The 26,280-nt window shown below is 45.3% G+C and overlaps 1 protein-coding gene and 3 non-coding genes across 4 annotated transcripts in view; 1 reads left to right on the forward strand and 3 right to left on the reverse strand.

The window, feature by feature from the left end:
- Positions 1 to 7,669, reverse strand: part of LOC142767200 (uncharacterized) — a 67,757-nt gene extending 60,088 nt beyond the window's left edge. The window contains exon 1 of the mRNA XM_075868429.1: positions 7,418 to 7,669. The gene's annotated coding sequence lies outside the window, so the exon portion shown is untranslated. The remainder of the gene's footprint in view (positions 1 to 7,417) is intronic.
- A 10,439-nt stretch (positions 7,670 to 18,108) lies between these two features.
- TRNAT-CGU (transfer RNA threonine (anticodon CGU)) lies at positions 18,109 to 18,181 on the reverse strand. Its single transcript has one exon. It is a non-coding gene; the product is annotated as a tRNA-Thr (tRNA).
- A 383-nt stretch (positions 18,182 to 18,564) lies between these two features.
- TRNAT-CGU (transfer RNA threonine (anticodon CGU)) lies at positions 18,565 to 18,637 on the reverse strand. Its single transcript has one exon. It is a non-coding gene; the product is annotated as a tRNA-Thr (tRNA).
- Positions 18,638 to 19,359: 722 nt separating this feature from the next.
- On the forward strand, positions 19,360 to 19,432 carry TRNAT-CGU (transfer RNA threonine (anticodon CGU)). Its single transcript has one exon. It is a non-coding gene; the product is annotated as a tRNA-Thr (tRNA).
- Positions 19,433 to 26,280: the final 6,848 nt, after the last annotated feature.

Below are 26,280 nucleotides of genomic sequence, written 5' to 3' on the forward strand. Positions count from 1 at the left end.
TGCGCCTGGTGTGATAAGTGGGGCTTCAAGCTCAACGCATCAAAAACGGCATCCATCACAGTTACGAACAAACAAAGCCCATTAGCATTCCAATATACCATTAATAACGCTTATGTCAAAAAGGCTACGCGAGTGAAATATCTGGGTGTCACGCTTACAAGCAATTTAAATTGGGAAACTCATATAGATAACATCTGTAGCAATGCGCTAAACAAGTTAGCATTTTAAGACGTAAACTGCGTAGCACTTCACCTTCTATAAAACTAACAGCTTACAAAGCGCTTATCAGGCCTAAGTTAGAATATACAGACTTGGGCGCCGTATCAAAAATACTTAATTAAAAAAATATAGAGGATCCAAAACCTGGCTCTGAGGTTCATTTATTATAGCTATTCTCATTTTGCAAGCGTCTCTGCCCTTCGCGAGAAGGCAAATCTGAAAACACTCGCTCATCGTAGAATAGTCGCTCGATTAAAATTCATCTATCAATTGTACCATTGTCACTTCAAAATTCCCCCCAATCACTACATAACCGATCCGTCCATGCGCTTTGATCGTATTCAATCATAATAAAACAGTTAGACGACCATTCAGTCATCTGAACGTTCATCAGTACTCATTATTCCCTCATGCTCTTTCATTATGGAACAATTTACCTCAGGAGGTCGTTAATGCGGACACGACACAATCGTTCGCCTGTCTCATTAATGACCTAACACTTGATTTTTAATACGCAATACATTATGTTCCTCACTAGTGCTGAGATTTTTCGTATTTCTGTATGAATGCCATTATTGCTACGTATTAATTAGATTTTTTCTGATGTTGAGAATTTTCTTATTTTCGTACCTAGTATTGTATTTTCTTATATTTTTATATTCTGTTTTGTCACTGATATTTGTTACCCACTCCTGCTTGGGCCCGAACAGGGCCTGCAGTATTTGTAAATAAATAAATAAATAAATAAGTGAATAAATAAATAATACACAAACTCGAAGTCTCGGGTGAGACCAACACTCATATCACCGACGAGCTAGCTACGTGTTATCTATGTACAGAACCCAGATCCCCATCCAATTACCCGCCTGCCCCGGATGATACGGAGGGATCCCCCTTCACTTGCGCAGAGGTTCGGGATGTCACCTCCGAACTCAACTGCCACTCGGCCCCGGGCCCGGAAAACATGAATAAGCTTCTCAAAAATTTCGCCGAGGAGGACATAAAACTTCTCACCGAGTACATTAACAAAATGTGGGAGACGGGCAGCGTCCAGCCTGAATGGCGCGAGGCAACCGTCATACTTATGCCTAATCCATAAATACTCAAGCGAGTCACAAAATTCGTTGAGGAGCACCAGATTCTACCGATCAACCAAATTGGATTTCTCCCGTCCCTGTCTACGCAGGATGTAACGCTGATGATCAACTACGAGCTCATGGATAAGAGCACCAGAGAAAATAGAGCCATTCTAGCACTCTACCTCGAGAAGGCATTCGACCGCGTTAAGCACTCTCATATCCTCGACTCGATTCACGAAGCAGGATTAATTACGCGTTTCTACAACTATGTTAGCTCGTTCCTGCGCGACAGGACGGCTACAACCCAACTCGGCTCGACGGCCTCGAAGCAGTTCAACCTATAGGACCGAGGGGCACACCCAAAGGGGCCGTGATCATCTCTCCATTCCTGTTCAACCTCTCCATGCGCGTTTTGTCGCAACAACTCTGATATATAGACGGCATTAGTCAGGCCTTCTACGCAGGCGGCATCACAACCTGGTATACGAGCGACAGTGGCGGCCATACCGAGAAGCGACTGCAAGACGGGGTAAACATGGAACGAACGTTGTTACGACAGGCCGGTCTTTCGCTATCGGCAGAGAAAACAGAATTACTCCTATACCGCCCTAAATACAAGGCGCAGAGACACGCATACGCCAAGATCAACTTCCTGGCGGTGGACGGTACATCCATCCCCACGGTGGACCAATTTCGCATACTAGCCATGGTCATTCAGGCCAACGGCCATAATGACGTCAGTATTTCTCATATTTCCAAGAAGGCCGAAGCAATGGCTAAATTAACAGAGTAGCTAACAGGCGTGAAGGACTATCTGAGGAGTATCTCCGCAGACTGTTTCACGCTTTCCTCATGAGCCACATCAACTATGTGGCTCCCGCCCACCTGTGGCAAAAAGTTGACATACGCCGTCTCGACGTGAACAGGTGCTCGGGTTACCGGGCAATACCCGCACGGCCAAGCTCAACGAGCTAGGCATCACATTCAACAAAATTGTAGAAGCTCAAGAAGCAACTCAAATTGTAAGGCTGCCTTCTACTGCAGCTGGTAGATGGTTACTAGCCCATCTCAAGCTCAAATCTCCAGTATCACAAGATTGTCCGCGGGAGCTCCCTGAAGACCTGCGCGCAAAATTTACAGTATCCCCGAAACCCCGTAACATGCATCCCTCACACAACGTGGGGAGACGTCACGCACGGGAGCGAGCCCCACTCAGTACCGTAGCCACTATGGAGAATAACATGGCCTTCGTAGACGCAGCGCCGTACGGCTCTACGGGCCATTTTGTCTCGGTGGTTACAACACTCAAAGGTGAACACTTGTCGTCTATGTCTATTAAATTCAAACGCTGATCGTGCCGAGCAGGTCACTGTGGCACTATAGCTCTCGCTGCCATCGATCGCATCGCCATTTACACAGATTCGCGCGCAACCACACGCGCCTTCATGACGGGTTCAGTTTATCGGGAAGCCGCGGGCGTTCCCTCTGCTGCCGATTGTTCAGACAAAAAGCACATAATCTAGTTGCCGGCACACATTGGCCGACACGTACACGGAACCATTCCTACTGCCAATGAGTTGGCTCACTCTCGGGTGCGAGGTCTCACATTCCGCGCCGGGAAGAATCACTCGAAGGCTGAGGACGTTACTTGTTACTTCAGAGACCCATTGCTAACTTAATAAAGTTTGCGAACATTACCCTTTGCAGCGGTGGAAGTAGCCACTCCCGCACCCACACTCAACAATACCTCAGTCCACCACTCTATGATTCTTACAGACAGAGGCGTATGCATCGCCTCTAAATTGCTCTTAATACGCGGATGGCATAGATTCAGGTTGCCCGCGCTGTGGTCACCCCAAATGTACTCTCCAACACATGCTGTGGCAATGCCCTGGCTTGCGCGAGAGCAGCGAGTCCCCCTCTACGGAGGAGGACTGGAACTGTCTCCTCACAAGCCACGACAAAGGAGACCAGCTTAGGGCCATCCAGAGGGCCCACGACATAGCCTTGGAGTCCACATGTGTTCACCCGTACCGTGTCGTCTCACCGCATTCACGGCATCTATCACCGAATTGTATTCATCATAACTGGTTTATTAACCAAAAGATGCAGTAAAACCAATAAACAAGCAACTACACCGGGAACTTGAAAAAGCGTGGTCTTCTTACGACGGACGCATCCCTGCTCTCTAATACGGCCGCTTGTGAAGCCACCGAAAGGTCCCTTCACTGTCCCGAAAGCTGGCGTCTTCTGGCCGTTTTAGGCGTATAAATGACAGATTATCATTCAACGCTACACGAAAAGTGACAGACACCGTAGCGACGCCGTCCAAACAGCGGGGTGCTTTGATTTACAACTAGTGCATGCAACAAATCATGGCCTCCAAGATTGCGGGCGTCAAAGCATGCGTCAAAGCAACGCAGCGCGGCACGCGCCGGCGAGTATATATGTCAGGACCGGCGCCTGGCGTGGCAACGGAAGCGTGACGCGACGAAATGAACGCTGCTGAGTACACACGCCGCGTCACGTCGAAATTTATTGACGTTTTGACTGTGGCATGTAGTCATGTTCTGACATGACAGGCATCTCATGATTACCATGTTTGCACCAGTCACGTACTTTCATCATCCATAGGAGTGACGTATTACCAAATTGGGCATATGTGAAGCTAGCGAAACGGCCGTGAGCGCAGCCCCAGTGTGACATGTAGTCATGTTATTACATGACAACCATATCATGTTTATCATGTTTGCACCAGTCACATACCTTCGTCATTCATTCACGTCCCGCAACGTAAATTTCGTATAAGTGAAGCGTGTGAAACGCAGCTAGCGCATCATGCGCGTGGCTAGTCATGTTGTTACATGACATGCATCTCATGATTATGTTTGCACCAGTCACATACCTTCGTCATCCATTCACGTATTCTATAATACCAAATTTGGTATATGAGGCGCTAGCGAAATGGCCGCAAGTGCACCACGAGCGTGGCATGTAGTCATGTTGTTACAAGACACGCATGTCATGATTTTCATGTTAGGGTCTGTCACTTGTGTTCGCCATGCAATCGTGCCGTACCTTACCAGTTTTGCAAATGCCATGCGCACGAAACCACCGCAAGAGATGCAGGACCATGAAATAAAAATCATGACTTTCATGTCATGATTTTCATGTTATGACTAGTCACATATGTTCTTCATACAGTCACGTTATGCCATACCATGTTTGATATCGATATCATTACCGAAACGGCCAGGAGAACTTATAGTCGTAGGCGGCTAGATAGATACGCTCAAAGTTGCCGAAGTTCGTTAAGAAATGCTTCACATTTAAAAGCCTTCGCGTATACGCAGCAGACAACTGTGCTTCCTGGACACCAACGGCGTCTTCCGATGGCTTCAACCACGCGCGCTCGATGCGCCATCCAGTTCAGTGGCTGAAGATCGGCAGACGCTCATGCCGGCGGATAGCTTCACTTTGTGCATAAAGTTTCTCAAAATTAACTAGAGGGCACTCTGGCACTGCGACCGTTCAGCGACCATGGGAATGGTGGGTAGTACACACATTTGCCTAGTCTTCGTACTTGCGGGCGGCGAATCGTACTTGCGGCTTCATTTATTTCTGTGTTTCGGTTTTGTTTTGAAAGAAAGAACGAACCATTTTGATCTTAGTGACTTCATTCGAAATGGTAAGCCTAAGAGAATAAGGTTGTGAAGCGCAAATGGTTTACATTTGCTAATTTACGTTTTCGTGAAAAAACAGCTCCAAGCCACACGGAGCCAGAAGCAGGCCAGAAGTACGAATATTAGACAAATGTGCGTACTACGCTAAAGTGAGCTCATTCTAGCTCACTTTAACTACGCATCATTCCCATGCTCGCTGAAGCGCCGTGTGTTACAGCTCCCATAGGCACTAGCGCCAGAGTTCCCTCTAGTGTATATTAAGAAACTCTATGACTTTGAGCCACGGCCTGACTCGACGCTCCTTCCGCGCCGGAGAAGGAGCGTCGAGTCCGGCTGTGTTTGAGCATGTTCATCTGCGACGTTGTTCGTGGCTTTCGTAATACACTGCTTCTCCATCGACGCGTTCCGTCGCGTCTCGCACGGCAACTCTCCTTTTCTTTCTTTTTTGTTTACACCGGAGAAGAATCCAACGCCCACGAAACTCTGTGCGTGGTTGCGTGTCCGATATTTGGAGATGCAGCGTTCTTGGTCTGGCGACGCTGTCCGAACACGGCCTCGGCACGTTTGGCTTAGCAGGTGCGGCTAAGCAAGCAGCATTTCTCGCCAATGACAGTACAACGTACATAATGCATTTCCACAGTTAGATAAAACAAATCGATGGCCGATTTCCCCATTTGTTTACTTCTGTCAGCGCAGTGGGCGTGTAGCAAGAGCAAGTCCGGACAGAAGTGGGCGGTCGCTTTTGAATGGGTGCTGCCATGTTGATTCGTAAACACTGTTACCGACGGTAACCTACACAAATGATTGAATGCGTACAAGATAACTGCGATGAAGAATAAACATGTCAATGCGGCGCAACACACACCAAACGAACGTCATTCTGTAGCCAACCTTGTCAATTTTAAGGCACTTATATGTGTTTCGCTGTGCAGGCTTGTGTGGCTTTCTTAGACCCCACAGCTTTCGTAGTACCGAACCATAGAGGTGAAACAGAGTATAGTTTCGCGTTAAAGAAATCTAGGTGGGGTAAATTGACCTGAACTACGACATGCCTCGTTATGATATCATGGTTTTCATTCGTAAACTCTGGTAAATAATAGGCGAACTGTCTTCACTTCTGCTACAGCTGTATAAAAAAACAACAATAACAAAGAGTGGCATGTTAATATTCGAGTTGAAACTTTATTAATTGAGGCACAAAGTGGCGGGTATAAAATCTAGCCTCCGGCGTTCTGTGGCGACGCAAACGTAAAAACAAACAAAAAAGCTGCGCATCCAGAGCAGTATATACACGTAAATCACGTGAAGGTGTTTCAAAATCAATCTGGAGACTGCCAATACGGTTTTGCATAATGTTCCGCTCATAAAATTGAAATTTAACTTCGCTCGTGTTTAGTTTGCTGAACTAGGGTACGATTAAAGATCGAAGCTCGATAGCGCATGCACGTAAAACGCTATAGTGCGAGCCGAGTTTTTCCGCGCTTTAAACACGCCTCGCTAGGATTTAAACTGAGCGTAACAATCGAATTGTGCGTTGGGACTAGACAACTCAACGGGAGGCCGAAGTTACCATGTTTTGCGTCCTAAAACAACGATATTCTCGCGAGACTTCACAAGTGCGTCTCTATCCCTAGAAAAGAAAAGCGCGCGATATTCTTTTGTTAGGGCAAGAGCCGCTCTTGCCATCGACCGTGCAGGCGGCAATATGAGTATGAGAGACACTGCAGCTGAGGGATTCTGAAGTTTCGACCACCGGGAAGTAAATCTAACTATACACGCACGTAATCCAACTACGCACGTAAATCTACGCTACGCACGTAAACTACGCACGTAAATCACCGTAGGCGGGACCGAACCCGCGACCTTCACGACAGCGATCAAGCACCATAAACATCTTACCACCAACGCGGACAACTAGTACAAACTACGGGCCAAGTTTTTCCCGCTTTGAGGTAAACGTTCGGAGAATTGAAACTCACCCTAATCGTGCACTTGGACATGCATGAACAGGTGAACGGGATCGTAAAGACGATCCAATTCAAAACTTCTAACGAAATAATTTAGATATAATACATTACTAATTGTCAGGGTTTAACATCTCAAAACCATGATATAGTTATAAGGCATGAGACGTGCTACGGAAATTTAGAATCTTGAACAAGCACTAAAATACACGGGCCTTTTCGTCTCTATCGAAGTTGCGGCACGGCCAGAATTCGATCTTTCGACCTGCAGCTAAGCCCCGTAACCGCCGTGCGTTGCCTACCATGAACGAAAACCTACTCGTCCAAGTCGCCTATTAGGATTCCATCCCGACACCTTCGGGTCAACATCCAAGCACCATAACCAAAAAAACCACCACAGGGTGGTTCCGTTCACAACTTCCAATGAATTAATTGAGATCCGATAAAGTTCAATTGTAAGTAGTATACGTACCTCGTGCAAACGGTGTCGTTTTCCGGCCGTTTCGCCTCACAAGTGAAGCGTAGACACAGCGATTTCACTCACTCTGTAAGCAAGTGCAATACTACTCTGTAGTTCCAGCTTCCTACCGTGTCGCGAATTGGTAGCCATGCCGGCCGGCTCCCGTTCCCGCCGGTGTGACGTGCTTTCACGGCGCAAATAAAAACGGAAGAGGCGAGGGAGCGAAGCCGAGACAGCAATTGACTCAGTCATGTGACACTTGATCCCGCATTAGACTGCGTTATCGGCATTGTCTCCCCTCCTCCCCCCCCCTTTTTTTTTTTAACCAGGCATGAGACAGCATGTGAACATCGACGACGGAATCGCACGTCTCGACACATTTTTGTGTCGTGCGCATGGGCTCTCTTTTTTTGTTGTCTTTTTTTTGCCGCTTCTTGCGCGTGCACCCAATCGTCCGTGAAACGCAGGTGGCCACGATCGACTGACGACATCGCGGCTCCTAACTGCCGCGCATGCCACGAACAAACCAGTGCGTGTCGCCTACCACGCGAGCGTTATTCGAATCCTCCGTTCCTCCGGCCTCCTAACCTCGACCAGGGGGCGCTGCACCGTGCGCGTTTCAAATGGGAAGAACAGGTATCTGAACCTACAGAGATACAACGCGGGCTTCGACAGGGATGTCCCTTGTCACCTTTGTTATTTATGCTGTATCTCTAGGAACTAGAAACCAAATTAGAGGGGAGTCGACTCGGCTTCAGACTCTCTTTTGCCAAGTAAGGAAAACACATTGAACAGTCATTACCAGCATTGATGTATGCAGATGATATTCTCGCGAGAGGAAACGATAGACAGGAACTAGAAGTGGACGACTGTTTATTCAGCCACAGCAGCCATTCACTTCTTCGCTCTCCTCTTCTGCCACCAACACAGCGTGGCATTACCCTCTCCCCAAAGAAAAAAAAAGAAGCATCGCATGAATGCCGCGGCTCCGAAAAACAACGAAAGGTAGTAAAATATGTATGTGTCCATTGAAAAGAAAAAGGACGACATCAAGAAAAAAAAAAGCGAGAAATAAATGCACAATTGTCTTGAAGGCAAGTGCCACATCACAAAGTTCTTGACTTGCAGTCAACGCGCATAGTAAGGCTTCATCCTGGAGACGTGAACCACATCCGAGGAGCGTGGTCTACGAGAACGGTGCGACGTGTCTGCTGGGACAACTTCGTAGTTCACTTCCCCGAGGCGATGAAGAACTCGGTAGGGTCCGAAGTACCAACATAATTTTTCTGAGCGTCCACGTTGACGTATAGGAGTCCAAACCCAGACTAGGTCACCGGGTTCGTATATTACTGCTCTGTGGTGGGTGTTGTACTGGCGAGCATCTTGATTTTGCCGCGATAAAATGCGAAAGCGCGCCAGTTGCCGGGCGTCTTCAGCACGCTGAACAAATACATCTGCGTCTGGAGTAATCGTGTCCGGCAAAGTTGGTTGCAGCATGGTGTCAAGCATTGTGGTGACGTCGCGGCCGTAAACCAGACGAAAAAGAGCAAAGCCGGTGGTTTCTTGCAGGGCCGCATTGTAGGCAAATGTTATTGGCAATATAGTATTAACAGCCGACAACAAGGAAGATCTGCAGGGATCGATAAACATCTGTGGTAATGAGTGAGATAGGTTAAATTTGAAGCTCGAGCAGCAGAAAAAAAGGGCAATCATGATTTTTAATGATAACAAAGGCATCATAAGGTACAGGAAGACTCGCTAGAAATATTGGATAAGTACAAATATTTGGGCATATGAATAAATAACAAGGCTGAGTATCTAAGGGAGCACGAAAGATACGTAATGACCAAGGGCACCAGGAATGCGGCTGTAATGAAAAATAGGGCACTGTGGAACTACAGTAGGTATGACGTTGTGAGAGGGATTAGGAAAGATTTAATGGTCCCGGGTTTAGCGTTTGGCAATGTGGTCTTGTGCGTAAAACCATAAGTTCAAGCAAGATTGCAAATTAAACAACGTGGTATAAGTAGACTTGCTTTGGGAGCACACGGGAATACCCCAAATCAGGGGGTACAGGGTGACATGGGATGGACATCGTTTGAGTGCAGGGAAGCTAGCAGCAAGATGGAATTTGAGGTGCGATTGAGAAAAATGGGAGGGAAGCGTTGGGCTAGGAAAGTTTTCAGCTATTTGTACCCGAAGAATGTTGATACTAAATGGAGGACTTAAGCGCACCCGAAAACCGTCACGCAAGTATTTAGACAACAGCAGAATACCAAGCCAAAAGAAAACATCGGTTGAGAAGAAGGTGAAGGAAACAGAGAAGATTATGTGGAAAGTTGGAATGCTTACGAAATCATCACTGGAGACCTACCGAACTTTTAAGCAGGAAATTGCAAGGGAAAAGATCTACGATAATTCTCGGGGTAGTTCTCTGCTCTTCGAGGCTAGAACGGGAGTATTGCGGACCAAGACGTACCGAGCAAAATACGAAGACACAGACACGGTACGTAGTGCGTGTGGAGAGGAGGAGAAAACGGCTGAACATTTGATAATGTTCTACAAAGATAATGGCGAGGAATTTTTCAAAGCATTAATAATAGGGTTTAAGGACAGTGATGGCAAAACTTTAAACGGGTAGAACTAACAAGGAGGAGGCTAACTGATTGGTGGCTACCATGAAGGCGGGAGTGAAATTGAATCCTCAAACACTTAACTTTATAATAAACACATAGTGATAGTACTTAACTTCATGGCTAGGTGGCGTGAGCCACCACCCAATTTAAAGGGCACAGCAGGATACATCCATCCATCCATCTTTCTCCGCCATCTTTCGTCGCAAGAACCGGTCGCTCGGTACTCCGCTCCCGCCTTCTGCCTACGCTATCTCAGCACGTTTTAGTGCTGGGTACGCATTCTCTTGGGGCGTTGCGGGCTTGGGAGTGCGCGGCCTTTTATTTGGCGCCACGGTGGCACGCACGCAAACGCAAGCCGCATGAAGGTATGACGTGCTCGCAGCGCCATAGCGTCTTGTCGCGTAAGTATGAAACTGCTGCGCTGCACGGAAGTGACGCCATGCATTTTCCGGTTAGGCGCATCGTTTGAATAGTCGGGAGTGTCTAGCGGTACGTCTAGACGTTACGCTAAAAGCCGTTGAAGTTACGTCCAAACGTAAAAATAAACAAAAAATGTTATTTAGGTCCAGCGTGACAACAATACGAAACCGGCTTGTTTGCTATCCGAAATATATCGGCAGCTGTGGCGTAGTTTGTTAGAGCAGCACATTAAAAGCTGGTGAGGGCGGTGGTTCAAGTCCCATTGCAGTCATCGCTACTGTTTCTTTTTTGTTCACGCGTGTATTGTTTTAACATTTACGCTTCCTCAAAGCTTGACTCGCTGCTGCTGTTAGTCTCGTCCACAGACCCTTTAATATTTGATCTTTGATGACTCTCGCAGGACTGACTATATTTATTATGATAAAGTGTTTTGCGAATTACTGCTCTTAATCGGCGTGACGCAAAAAGACACGAAAAACGCAAATGCAGCTGGCTGCATTGGTTTCTTCGCCACAGGTGTCGGGAATGTTGATTTCCACGGTTTATCAAAAGTTTTTGATGACATAAAGGTGCACTGCAACGTAGTCTCGGGCAATTTTTTTTTTATGTTGCTCAGTGTACCATCACCTGACGAGGTAACTGGCAGGCCGCTTCAAAATACTGACTTGCCACCGCAATGTTCTAGGCGATCAACACTTGATAAACGATGCCCAAGAGCAAGTGCCGACGGCGTTAGCCCATCTAACTACAAAACAGCTTGTCTGTCTTGCTGAATAACATTCACCGCGGCCTGCGACAGCTCGGGAGCATTTACGTAGCAACGGATGAGAACGGCCGTACGTGTTCGCACTTGACAAAACAGCCGGCAATGCAGTAGATCTGGCCTTCGGAGATCGCAGGCTTCGTAAGAACACTACAATAAAGTTGTTTCCATCCATCGTATGAACACTTCGCCGACGCACTAGAGTTTCATGCATGTACGACCGGTCAGTCACACGTGAACTGTGCGAAAACATTTATTTCATCTTCGACCATGCCCTTCGCGACAAGCAAAACTCGGCAGCAAGAACACTTTCACCTTTGACAGCACCACGCTTGGCATTGCAATCTAGAAAATGCAGTACGTCCAACAACAATGATACGCACTTCATACTGAGAAACTTTATGGCGCACACAATCAGATGAAGCTGCGGCGCGGTGGACAGACGCGCTAGCACCAACCACCAGGTTCAACTGGGCATCGGGCAATCACGTGAAGCAGCGACTACACAGGGCCTCCGGTCCTCCTTGGGGGCGGCCTAGGCTATGGCCACGATTTCATTGGAGTTTTCACCACCTACACACAGAACGACCACCACACTACAGTGAACTAGAAGGTTTGTAGTGGCAAAAGCGCCCCCCTGCTCGTGAGTCTCTGGAAGCTGCCGGCCGCGGGCGGCGCTGGCGTTGTAATCGCGAGGTGCTGCTGCGGGGATTTGGGCATCTTTCGAACAACTGCGCAAGCTTCTTCCCTTTCTTCTAGTTCACTGTAAACCTTCTAGTTCACTGTAACCACACCTCGCAGGCAGCTACCATCTTGTAGTGTTCTTCCGCGAGCTGCAGCGCCCATTGCGCCCCCTGTATTTAAATTACTTGTAATATGTGTTTAGATAAAAAACCTATGCTGATTGACCTGTTAAACACCTGCTTAGTAAAATTTTTGTAGGTTTAACGCATTACACGAATAATTCACACATTTGACTAGCTTTAGGTAATAATTTTTGAAGGACGTCACTTTCCTTTCTCTGTGCACTTCTGTGTGGGGCTGCCCGGGCTGGCTGCTGCACCGCGCGGTGCAGAAGACGCCGCCTATTTATTTTCATGACAGAAAATCTTAAATTAAACATACATAGTGATCAGGACACTTTTTTTATTGTGTACAGTATTCTGGTATACGCAAAAAAGTGAAAAATACAAGGTTACTATAACAACAGTACCGACATCTTGTGACACTTTGTGCACCCAGTCATGGACTTGTTAGCTTACGCGTAATGTTTTTAAGGTGAAAACAAATAAAAACGTTACTCATTTGTAATATTGTCACTGCGCAGTTTTTGCATCAGATGTACAATGCACAATCCGCAATAACAATGTTGTGGTTGTCTGTTTCACTATAGCCACGCTGGATGGCGCCACCTATTCAGCCGGTCGGGGGCTGGCATATTTTTAGTTTCTATGTTCCAGGCCATTCTAGCTTTGGTAATCTGGCTGAAACCGCGTAATCGTTATAAGTGCTCGCACTTAGGCCTATTTTAACTCGACGGCTAGAGTATCCGCAGTGCGGATACTGTGAGTTTTTGCGAAGGTGGACCTCACAAGTTGGCCGATTCATGCTGTCCGAGATTTCACACCTTTGTGTCATGCTATTTGTATAGTGGCTAGCCACTATAATATTTGCGCCTAAGACCTAAAAGTCAAAGTGGTGGCTCTGGCCAGCCTCGGCTTTGCTCGCCGTGAAGGTAACATGATGCGCCAGCATGTGCGCCGGGGCAGCTTATCTCCGCTAGGAGGCCAGTGGTAGCAGCATTGTTTATGGCCGCGCGGACGCATGGCCCCATCGCCCCAGCATAGCCTCCTCTATAACTTTGTGCCCGAGCGGTCGGTCCCTCAGCGCCGTCCTCCGAGCTATTATGGGATGCGAGCGCTCCTGGCGGAGCGCCGAGGCGCAAAACGAGAGAATGGATGGCAGCTATGGAGAAAAAACCGGCTTTGAGTAACTACCGAAAGGGCAAAAATGAAATAAGGAGGGAGGCATTTTACGATAATTCAAGGGGAAGCGCTTTACTGTTTGAAGCGAGATCGGGTTGCCTTAGAACGCGTAGTTATAAAGCAAGATTCAGTAAAGAAGAAGAACAATGCACATGCTGCGGGAAAGATAAGGAAACGGCGGAGCATGTTCTGATTGAATGTGGAGATATCCACCCAGGTGTACTCCTGTATCCGTCAACTGAGCTCGTAATGGTTCTAAATTCTCTAAAGAATTACGCGGAAGTTTTCCTCGCAAGAGCGAGAAAGATGAATCAGCCACTGAAGGCTGCCGTTGACAACGCCGCGCAAATACTACAGAAACGTGACAAACTCAAGTGCTCGACCCCGGGACATCATAAAAAACTTTTGGAGGTTGTGCTCGTGAAGTTTCTCCGCCCACTTTTTCTGAACTTCGCGACGAGTGTGACTGACAAACACGACTTGGCAAAAGATTTTCATGTCAAACCATTGTCTCGAAAAGTGCTCAAGCTTTGAGCGCGAAATCAAATAACAAAGCTCACATTGCATTCTGCATACAGTGCTTGTGTTAAAAATTTGGTGTGTGCGCACTTCTTAACGTATACGCATAATCCAATGCAATGTAGACGGTTTCTAGACCGTCATAAACGCAAGCGTGCATAGGCCGCGTCGTTTGCTGTTATTATGGGATCGGTGCGGCATCTGGCGGCGAGCGCCAAAACTATAAGGGACGGATGGCGCGTATGTATTTAGCGCTAATGCGCGGGCACAAAAAAATATAGGAGGCTATGGCCCCAGCGATCTTGCGACGCATCTGTTTGGGGCTTCGCGCATGCGCAATACCGCCGCCCCAACGTCATGGGTACGCAAGCCGCTTGGGTACCACTGTACCAAGCACTAAAGCTCCCTGTTATCTGCTCGCCCTCCACGTGCAGCGCCACCTGTGACTTGCTCGGAAGGTTTAAAAATTATAAAAACGTTTTCACAGCGTGATTATTATCAGAACCGAGAGCAATTTATTGACCTTTGCGGTACCAAGCAAGTAAAACACGATGTCTCTGAGCGAGTGCTATGCGAATGTCGATGGTGAACAGCTGCCTTGCTACGACATTAAAAGTGAGGTGACAGCACGAATTCTATATGCATGTTATCGTTAAAACGCGCATTTGCTGCGGCATTCGTGTCTTCTAGGAGCTGTCGGCAAACTACCACTACGCTTTCGCGTGCATTTGTATATAGCGTTCGGATTTCTATTGCTTAAATGCCAAGTATGTCACGCGGCTTTCAATTTATTAGGAGGCGAGTGTGAAGAGACTAAGCTTTCACCTGCCCTGTTCAGTGCATGGCACCATTTCAATGTGGTGTGTTCAGTTTCATAAGAGTTTCCCTTTTGCTGAGCTTTTCATAAAATGTTAACAAGGTCGTATCGTAATTCAATGAAACCTTTGATTTTTTGCAGCTTATTTGAAAGTATAATGATGCGCCGAAAAAAAAGTATTTCATGTCCACTTCGATGATGCATATATTTTGCAGGGCATGTTTTATTTCGTATAATATCCACGTCTAATCGCGCAGCGTGTTCCCTTATTCGAATGTCGATTAAGTTGTTTTGACAGCTCGCTTAGTCGTCATCATATCACACAATGCCCACCAGGATCGAGCATATTTTTAGTTATGCCGAGATTTTCCCCTGATAACTGCGTCAAATTTAGCGAAACCATCGAAAACTTTATATCTGCCTTGGTTCTTTTTTCAACTCGTTTTCATCGCGGAAGCTGTGCATCGCCCTCGGCTTGGGCGCATGCAAGGACATAGTATTTTACGTGCCAAAACCATCAAATCATTAGGAAGCACGCCGTGGTTTGAGACTCCAGATTGATTCCAGCCACCTGAAGTTTTTTTTTTTTTACGTGCACCTAAATTTATTCGAAATGTATACGGTGCGACGACGACGGACAGAGGAAGCACACACACCGAGCGTCATACCATCGTACGCTTGAGGAGGAGGAAGAAACTTTATTCAGAAAAAAAAAATAATTGAAATGCAGGCAGTTTGGTCGGGCCCTCAGTCCAGGGCTCCGCTGGCACGAGCGGCTCGCTGGACCTGGTCAAGCAAAGCTATTTGGCTCTGCTTGTCCTCGTCCGCAAGCCATGCCTCCCACTGCCTGTGAAACATGTGTGGTTGCTTCGTGATGTATGGGCTGTCGATGTGTGTGGGCCTCTGGGTGCACTTCCATGTTATGTGGCTGAGTGTTGGTACTTGTGAACACCACGGACAGGTGTCTTTATATCTTGCGGGATATGCTTGAAATATGCATGCAACCGTGCACCACTCTGACCCTCATCAATTCAAGATTGCCCTCGAGTCACTTTTTTTCTGTAATCAATAACGCCCATCTCTTATGTAATACGCCAGCTGGGGCCTTTGAGGTATTCAAAATAAATAAACAAACAAGTACTAACACGTCCTGTCTATAATTCTTGCACCAAAATCTGAGCGCACTGTTACTGCGTATCACTCCTGTGAAAATGCAGACACTTCCACGTTTAAATTGACATAGATACCTAATAAAGTGGCTGGGGGGATAGCTGTCGTGGTAGCTCAGTGGTAGAGCATCGAACACGTTATTCGAAGGTCGCAGGTTCGGATCCTGCTCACGACAAGTTATCGTTTCACCCTCTTTTCTTTCATCAGATTTACATTACAATTCGGTATAATAACTTCCCCTTTACTTTCCTTGGCCATATTGTCTGTTAGATCTCAAAAAAATAAAATAATAAAATAAATAAAAATTAATAATGTGTAAAAACACAAAAAACGAGCCCTTAGGTATACACTTATATGTATACCTTAGGTATACACACATATATATATATATATATATATATATATATATATATATATATATATATATATATATATATATATATATATATGATTGATTGATATGTGGGGTTTAACGTCCCAAAACCACCATATGATTATGAGAGACGCCGTAGTGGAGGGCTCCGGAAATTTCGACCACCTGGGGTTCTTTAACGTGCACCCAAATCTGAGCACACGGGCCTACAACATTTCCGCCTCCATCGGAAATGCAGCCGCCGCAGATATATATATATATATATATATATATATATATATATATATATATATATTGTAATGCACTAGACAGAGAACAAGAGACAACACCCGATCCTGGGCCAACTGTTATTCTTCCTCTACCTTCCCTTAGCTGCCCACGCGCCCGAGCCCCAGCGTCTTTCTTCATCTTGACTATATATATATTCAAGACATGCGCACGCTAATTGCAGAATGAGGCCGCTGGGCAACAACTGGGTGAACCTGCTAACAGAAATCATGTTTTTTTTTTTTAACAGTGCACCCCTACACAGATAAAGAAAATAAGGATTGTAGCTAATTGGACATCAGGAACAGTTTGTGGAGCGAAAAACGCAGACAGAATGTATACCAGCTCTGAATGCATCTGTAGCGAAAAAAAAAGAACGAACGAAAGAAAAAACAGTACAACACGCGAGGCAGGTTATCAGCGCTCATGACTGCTTCGTGTGTTTTTCAAGCAGTCGCTGAAGCTATCAGCGCGAAGCAAAACGCAACGTATTTGATATGTCGGGTTTAAGGTACCAAAACCACCATATGATTGAGAGACGCCATAGTGGAGTGCTCCGGAAATTTTGATTACCTGAGGTTCTTTAACGTGCACCCAAATCCGAGCACACGGGCCTACAGCATTTTCGCAAAACGCAACGTATGCAATCAGTGAACGGTCATGTGGCCATATGCCTCTCCCCGCAGTCCCAAGCATGCGTTAGAATCAAAGAGGCAATAGCTTAATTACACTAGTATAGTAAGCGCCATTTTGCCTTTATTCGGCGCATGCATGTTGCAATTTTCTATTACGCGTCGCACCCCTCCGCGCGTGTTCGCTTTGGGAGGAGCGTGTTCGCTTTGGGGGGGGGGGGGGGGGGTAGTTTGCTTTTTCCGATTACGTGCTCTGCGCAGGCCAAAGAAACTGTGCGCCGGCGGCTCATCTCGGAGGCCACAATCAGACTCGCGATTTGGTAGAGCGCAAAGATCACTTCGCTCGCTGCCGCGTTTACAAAAGGACCACGCTGCTTAGACGCGAAGTAAAAATCCGTCTTTTTCATGCTGCTCTTTGGCGTCTTGGGATTTTGGTAAGGGCCGCGGAAGAACAGGCATTGTTATAACAATGACCTCCGACACCAGTTATACAATAGAAAGGCGCATGCGCCGCGGCATCGCTTAGATGAAACTTGTTTTGTCTATGGACCTTGGACATCACGGAAAAGACGGATTGTGAAAGTTGTTCCAGCACCACCTAGAGTAGCTTAATCCGCACGAGCGCCCTACGTCACACTAGTAGCCCTAGTCAACACAACCTGTTTTGCCAAACCCGTTAGTCTAGCTGCTTTTCCCCCTCACCTCGTTTGCTCAGCAACGTCGCCAAGTAGCACGTTCTGTACACGTTTTTTTTTATCTCTTGCGAGTGTTTATTTCTTCCCAATTTTGATTTAGGCTGTGAATTTGTTCACCAGTGAGACTTCGTGATTGTGCACTTGTGTTTGTGATTTATTTGTGGAGCATGAAGTGAATCGCCGAGAAACACTGGAACGTACCTGTGACCGTGTGTCCATCTTCCCTATCTCTCTTATCCCTCATATGTCCTCGCTCGCTGTACCAGCGCATATATATATATATATATATATATATATATATATATATATATATATATATATATATATGAGATATAACAGACAGTAATGCCAAGGAATGTACAGGGGAAGTTATTAGATCCAATGGAATGTAAATAAGAAGAAAGAAAAGTGGATGAAAAAATTACCAACTGTGAGCAGGAATCGAACCTACGACCTTCGAATTACGCGTTCGATGCTCTAACCACTGAGCTATCACAGCGGCCCTCCCTCCATCCACTTTTTTGGGTTTATCTGTGAATTTAGAAGTAGGAGTGACAGTCAGCGCCATCTATAAGTCAAACAACGAGTGTGAAAACACTCTTTTGCGCATGTTTGGTGTCACGTAGAACGTGAACTTATTATGAGCGGGCAGCTGATTAATTGTCCCTCTTATACAACCTAAACACACTAAGTCTGCCAGTACGAGACCCTCGTTCAATGAAAATAAGGGAAAGAAGTGTGTATCTAAGGGCTCGTTTTTCCGTGTTTTAACACAATATTAATGAGATATAACAGACAGTAATGCCAAGGAATGTACAGGGGAAGTTATTAGATCCAATGGAATGTAAATAAGAAGAAAGAAAAGTGGATGAAAAAATTACCAACTGTGAGCAGGAATCGAACCTACGACCTTCGAATTACGCGTTCGATGCTCTAACCACTGAGCTATCACAGCGGCCCTCCCTCCATCCACTTTTTTGGGTTTATCTGTGAATTTAGAAGTAGGAGTGACAGTCAGCGCCATCTATAAGCCAAACAACAAGTGTGAAAACACTCTTTTGCGCATGTTTGGTGTCACGTAGAACGTGAACTTATTATGAGCGGGCAGCTGATTAATTGTCCCTCTTATACAACCTAAACACACTAAGTCTGCCAGTACGAGACCCTCGTTCAATGAAAATAAGGGAAAGAAGTGTGTATCTAAGGGCTCGTTTTTCCGTGTTTTAACGCAATATTAATGAGATATAACAGACAGTAATGCCAAGGATCGTAGGTTCGATTCCTGCTCACAGTTGGTAATTTTTTCATCCACTTTTCTTTCTTCTTATTTACATTCCATTGGATCTAATAACTTCCCCTGTACATTCCTTGGCATTACTGTCTGTTATATCTCATTAATATTGTGTTAAAACACGGAAAAACGAGCCCTTAGATACACACTTCTTTCCCTTATTTTCATTGAACGAGGGTCTCGTACTGGCAGACTTAGTGTGTTTAGGTTGTATAAGAGGGACAATTAATCAGCTGCCCGCTCATAATAAGTTCACGTTCTACGTGACACCAAACATGCGCAAAAGAGTGTTTTCACACTCGTTGTTTGGCTTATAGATGGCGCTGACTGTCACTCCTACTTCTAAATTCACAGATAAACCCAAAAAAGTGCATGGAGGGAGGGCCGCTGTGATAGCTCAGTGGTTAGAGCATCGAACGCGTAATTCGAAGGTCGTAGGTTCGATTCCTGCTCACAGTTGGTAATTTTTTCATCCACTTTTCTTTCTTCTTATTTACATTCCATTGGATCTAATAACTTCCCCTGTACATTCCTTGGCATTACTGTCTGTTATATCTCATTAATATTGTGTTAAAACACGGAAAAACGAGCCCTTAGATACACACTTCTTTCCCTTATATATATATATATATATATATATATATATATATATATATATGCCTTTAATTCCATACTTTTAATCCCTCCTCACCCACATCCCTTGCGAGCTACTGTTGAGTTGTCGCACCCTGATGCAGACAGTTACGGGGCTCACTTTTCTTTTCCCTCTTATAACCACTACTCCAGCGACATGGGCCCCTGTTGCGTGCTCGGCTGCAAAGGATATTATGACAGTGGACAAAAGGTTCATGTGTTTTGTTTTTCTTTTAGAGGGGAGGGGGCGGTTTTAAATGAAAAGAAGAGAAAAATGAGCCCCGTAACTGTCTCTCAGGGGGAGGACACCTCAACAGTAGCTCACGAAAGATGGGGGTAGAGAAGGGATTAAAAGGATAGGATTAAAAGGTAAAGAGATAGAGAGAGAGAGAGGAAAGAGAGAGCGAGTTGCAGGGACAGCGAACGATGGAAGTAAGGAGAACACAGGAAAAATGGACACAGCTGCAGGAGTCTGAGGACGGGGCGCCACTGGTGAGAGCTCTTGTCGGCGACAAGAGATGGCGTAGGACCAACCCAGTTGTCCAGAGCTGCACTGTCGTCGGAGATCGCGAGGGCACAACCGGTCGGCACGGAATCACGCGAGCGAGCCTCTTTTAGAGGGACGCTGGGTGCAAGGATGACACTTTCAGTTATCACTGTCCATATCCACGTTACTTTCGCGCGTGCTCATTATGCGAAAGAAAAACTTGATCATGTACTCAAATTCACCCTAAATGAACCATACAAACATGTTGATTTTTAAATTTAAACACTACTAACAAATACTTGTGGAATCTCTTTTTGTAAATGTAAATATATATATGAATATATATATATATATATATATATATATATATATATATATATATATATATATATATATATATATATATATATATGAATGTATGTAGCAACTCAAGGTTTTTTAGCAAATTTTCGCAGTAGTTACTTTAGCAGTAGCTCCTTTTTCATCTACCTCTAGGAGTAGTTTCTAACATACGTTTTTTTTCATTATATAGTTTTTTGCTGTTAATATATTTAGCTGTTTGCAATTTTTTCGCTATAACATTGTCGACAATAATATTTTGATTCCAATCTGTTTCGTATTGTCACTGCTGCTATACGGGGGATCAGAGCCTAGTCAAGCTGCACAAGAGCAGCTTTTTCTCTGATCCCCTATTTTCGCATGAACATTGCACGGTATTGGGCTCTGAGAAACGCAGAAATAAAATTCGGATTTGGAAGTGGTTGAGAGCCGTTCCGAGGAACGATTTCCCTCTAAGCGCTCATTCGAAGGTAAGTAAACAGAAGCAACAACAATTACAAATAGTCAATGCATATGTTTTTTTTTTTTCACATAGCGTTGTCAGACAATGGTACTTTAGATTTCACAATAGCACACACAAAGAACTTGGTGAACTATTGTTATGTAAGATAATGTCATTCACTGTGGTAGTAGTTAAGTTAATATTTTTTTTCTGTTGTAAATCAGCAGTGAATTGCTTTGGTGTGATTTTTAGAGTACCACAATTGCACCGACATCGGGCTGCAGAAACTGCTAATGTTTCCACGTTCGGAAGATTGATGCTGGCGGACTTGGCAGCTTTCACTTTCAGCTGACCTGTGATGATCACCGATGACGATATCACCCTTGCAAAACATGACATCGATGTTGCTACTGCGCGCACGTCGCCCCAACGAAGCTGTCATGCAAATCATGCCGCGCAGCTCTTGTTTGGAAGCCGTAGATATGCAAATGATTAGAAACGTTTCCCGAGGTGGGTTGAAGTTTTCTCAGTCTTCTATTGTGCACATGGTACTAATTACAAAACTATCTGCTGAAAAAGCTTACTAGTGGAAGCTTCGCGAAATAATTCCTTTCGGATTGTGATGAACGAAGTGTCGTTCGATCAAACGATCATTTGTGGGTTGATTCTTTGGCAATACAGATACGTCCTAATAGACAAACATGGAAAACTGTGATGCGGTTAATAGCAAACACAGCGACAAACTGCCTGTTGAACAATGTTCACAAACTGAAAAATGACGCAGTGAAATGTGACACTAAACAGAATCTGCCGCGCGCAAAGCAAGAGCTTAAAAAAAGGAGTAAAATGTGAGTGGTGCAGCGACATCTTCACCCAAGAGAAGTTTGGTGCTTGTATTTCTTCGCCTCCCCTTCTCCCCGCCATTTTTTTTTTTATTTTTGCAGTACACTGGACAAAAATAGCCCGTTGATTGAATGTATAAAAATGTGTATGTGATTGCATGTATGAAAATTCCAATTTTTAATTCAATCATGAGCATAAAAGTATGATCAAAGACACTTTATTTTATCAAAGCGCGCCAATTTTCTTTTGCGATTCCTGCCGTAAAATTACGAAATTACTCGGTTCTAGTAAGCAGATGCACGAAATTCTAGCTTTCCTTAAATTATTTTTACTTCGAATGCACCCTCAACACTATAAATAGAAGGGACTGTGAACCGAGGGGTGCAGGCAAGTACCATGACGTCACGATGGGCATAGAGAGGTCTTGAGCTAGACCAGGTGGTACTGGTTGTCTTTCATTAGTTTCATGCGTCTTTCTGTTTGAACAGCGTGCTCTGTTCTGTGTATGCCCATTTTGTGGGTGCTTACTGCTTGAGGTGCGCGCTGCACGTTTCGAACAGCTTGCCGTTCTTTGAGCGACATTGCAATTCGTTGCTGTATTATTCATTCCTTCGTCCTTGTGGCGAAACAATGCACAATTAACGCTCAAGTACCTCGGTGAAGATACGTTTCACTCTCGCATCATACTGATTCCTAAAAAGACGGATCAACCACTTTTTTCAGTGGTCGCAAACTTTTCGTTGTAACATACTTATTGCTTGAGGTGAAGGTAAAGGGTGATTAATCGATTGATTCAACTAGTTATGGCAAATGGTCGGTGGTCTGCCATGTTGTAATCAATTGATAGCACGACAATGTCGGGCAGTATACTGTCCGCCACAAGAAAAAAAAATAGTATTTGCCGTATTCATGCTGTTGAATTCGTACAAACCATTTCGCAGAGGACACATTTAAAAGCTTAGAGAAGCGCTAGTTTCGCCTGCTGTCTCTCCAATGTGAGCTTTATAAAACTTTTTTAAAGAGAAGTTTACGCTAGCCGTGTAAGCCTAAAAAAACAACAGCGAAGGTCGTCAATCTTAGCGTGCATGGTCTTCTAGGCTGATGCTTACTTTGGCGAAGTAGACTTGGACAACGGCCTGACCATGCAAGAATGCCCAAACTTTAGCGTCAAGGGCATTCACAGGCGGAGACGAATCCTTGGGGGGCTTAAAGGCGGAGCTGAGTGACATTTACACAGACCAGGTGAAGGGAGGGAAGTGTAACCAGACGGCTCTAGTGGCCTGTACTATATGGTTCCTAGAATATCTATACTTGTACCACCCGTTTCATCAGCTGCTGCCGAGGATGAAACCACCACCACTCTCATAGCCTTCATAGCGAATGACACAATGTGGCCAAACAAGTGCTCAAAACGCCACCACTGCAAGGGATAGTACGTGCGGTCAGCCAAAAGGTCTTCCTCGAGGAGGTGGCACCTACTCGCGAATCTGTGACCTCATGATCCACAATCCTCGCCAAGTATTATTCCCCGCGTGAATGCCCCTTAAAAAACAGTAAAATATTATTTCATCTTGCAAGCTGATACTTAGTTGATGAATAAGCTGATGCCTTCTGTTTAGTGCTTGTGTTCGTGCGTTTTTCAGCCTTATCTGTCCTATTTAGTGGTTTCGTTTCATAAGTATGAAGTCATACCGCACATGATCACGACGCCAGATTTCGAGTCTGCTAGGCCGACGGCAGCCCTTATGGTACTTTCCGTCCGCATTTATGCGAAAATTACTGTTTATACGGGCTAGACTACACATAACATCCCTTCCACCGTCCTTGGCATCATCACCGGTTGGTTTTCGTTAGAGCTGTGTCTTACGCGGAGAAACTAGCCCTCTCAATTCTCATTCTTACCACTAAAATGATGAAATCGTAGTGTCCGAGTCTTTGCCATAAAAAAAAATCTGAACAAATCTTTTATGAACGATGGATTTTGGTGTTACATATAATTCTTAAGATGTATATTATTTCGAGTTTTCCGTCCCAAACTCGCAATATAGTTATGATTCCTAAATATAATCATGAGGGACACCTGACCATCTGCTGCTCACATCGCAGAGCACATGGGCCTCAAGCATTTTGCCTCCAACGGAATACGACCGGGACCGAACCCGCAACCTTCATATTAGCAGCCGCGCACCATAACCACTACACACCACGGCGGATGGCATTCTCGACCCCCTACAGTCGCACCCAACTTAAGGGGCACTGAAGGAAAACAATAAACTAATTTAGAGTGATTATACTCTAAAACGTACAGCACCGGTAACTTCACTATCATTGATTTATTAATAGATCAGAAAAGGAATGCCAAAATGTTCCCTTTTCGTCAAAATTTCTATTGGTGACTGACGAATTTTAAACTGCATTTTTCGTATTTCGGCAACATTAGACCAACTAAGTGTCCTAAAACTTGGTTTGTTAAGCCTCTGGCCCCCTCACGTGATGCATCACTTAATTTCTGCCACTTAAGGACGACGCAGGCCCCAATAGATGCCATCAATATCTTTGATCTTGTGTAACCACCCATGTTTCCTTATTTCGCGCTTTCTCGCTGACCAAGCGCCGTATCGAGGTAACCGTGACGATTCTGGTAATGCATACTAATACAAAAAAAAAAAGAACGGGTTTTATCTTCAGCGTACCATGGATTATGCTTTCGTTGTTTGCATCCTCAGAGGCTGTTTAGTGCACTTGCTTCACGTTCCTGGTCACAAGATGCGAACTTAGATGTGAAAGCTTTGCAGTAATGAGCTCGCTAGTGCATGTCACGTCGCTCGAGCAAGCAAATGAAGATGGCCGGATGTGCGTGGTTCAGTGACGCATGTGATAGTGCAGCTTGCATTGTCTGCATGCGGTGCTGCACGTACGCTAGAAGCTAATCAGCATATGCGATTTACTTATTTTACGGTTACTATTCGTTTCTGCGCCTCGTGCAGCGAAACGCTGGAGTGCTACACGTACTCGGACCCGCGTTGCACGGCTGAAAACTGTTTTATGAGTCATCAGTTGCAGTATACTGTCATGTGGTTGTGACTTTCAAGAAGGTGTAGCAGTCAGCAAGATGAAAACGTTTCATTTTGGCGAACCTGTGCCAAGGGAACGGAAATTCAAACTACAGCCATACACGCTGTACACTGACAGCGGTGAACAGAGCGTTGGCCGTCGAAAAACTATTCTGCGGTGAGATGCGTCGGCACTAAGTAACTGCTCCTAATAAACATCACGTTTACTATTATTAATTAAGTGTCACTAAATAGCAAATGCGTTATCATGACCACATCAAACACTATGATCATATTTACGTATAAAAACTGCTTCCGCTCAAATAGATAAAAAAAATCATGAACTCGGGGTGAAGCCGACGTTTTGACAAGGGGCTGCAGCCTTGAAAAAGAGAAGTCCCCTTGTTGAAACGTCAGCTCAAGCACAGACCCTAAGTTCACAATTTTTTTTTCTAGTTTCTGCATGCATCGGTCTTGCTTCGGTCCGCTTTGGATGGCTTTTACTCGCCTAAGATGCCACGCGATATTTTTTGGACCGTTTCTTGTCTTCGCAGCGGTTTTCGTTCGAGCCGAATCTGGTATGGCATATGTAAGGCTTTTATCTTAACGTGCCCCTTCAATGTGTGTGTACGTTACTGTGTGTGTGAAGTGTTGTGCTCATCGTGCATAAACAGGACTCACGGATTGAAACGAGGCAACTTAGGAAAGACAGTTTCGTTTCCATTGTTTTCAGTCCGACTCATATCGGCGTAATTTCAATTCTAAGCCGCAGATCAGAGCCACCATTATCTTTGGCAACCATATGCATAATGACATGATGTAATTATCTTGAACAATGGTGCATACCAGTCGTTATACATAGTGTTCATGTGATGTCACTTCCGCCGTTGTCGCCGTCTCCCGCCATTCCTGGGTACCTACGGCAGTTCGTGTGCTGCAGCACGGTTTGTTGGGGGCTTGTCATCTGTTGCTGTGTGCGATGTTAAAAGAGAAGCATTGTGGTTTTTCGTTGTCGTACTTTAACGAGCTCATCGGATCAGGAAATCCTTGTTTGTTCACTCGATAAAAGACCAGAAAATCAAGACGTGCGACACGTATACCAGCCACCGCTTACACCGGCTGCCCGCCACGACCTACGAGAGAGGGCCCAGTATCTCGCTTCCACTACAAACACTACAAATTACACGACGGAAGAACAAGTGAAAGTCCAAAGTCTCTCGAGCCGCAATGTTAAGAGTGGATGAGCGAAGCGCAGCAACTCCCATCGAAAACAAGTCGTGCAGAGCTAGGCAAGTTTACAAGAGATATAGTATTAATATAATGCTGCGGCCCACACCACCAAAGTAGCAGCGCCCCCCCCTCCTTACAAGTATTTTAAAAAAGTGCTGATGTTGAGCCTCTTTGATTGAAATTTGTGAAAACAGCCGAGGAAAATATTATGCGAGGCCGATAGAGACGTCGCGTGGTGCGTGCCGCGGTAATGCCGGTCATCACTTTTTTTTCGCGTTTG

Source organism: Rhipicephalus microplus, chromosome 7 (genome assembly GCF_043290135.1).
Source record: "Rhipicephalus microplus isolate Deutch F79 chromosome 7, USDA_Rmic, whole genome shotgun sequence".
Lineage (NCBI taxonomy): Eukaryota > Metazoa > Arthropoda > Arachnida > Ixodida > Ixodidae > Rhipicephalus > Rhipicephalus microplus.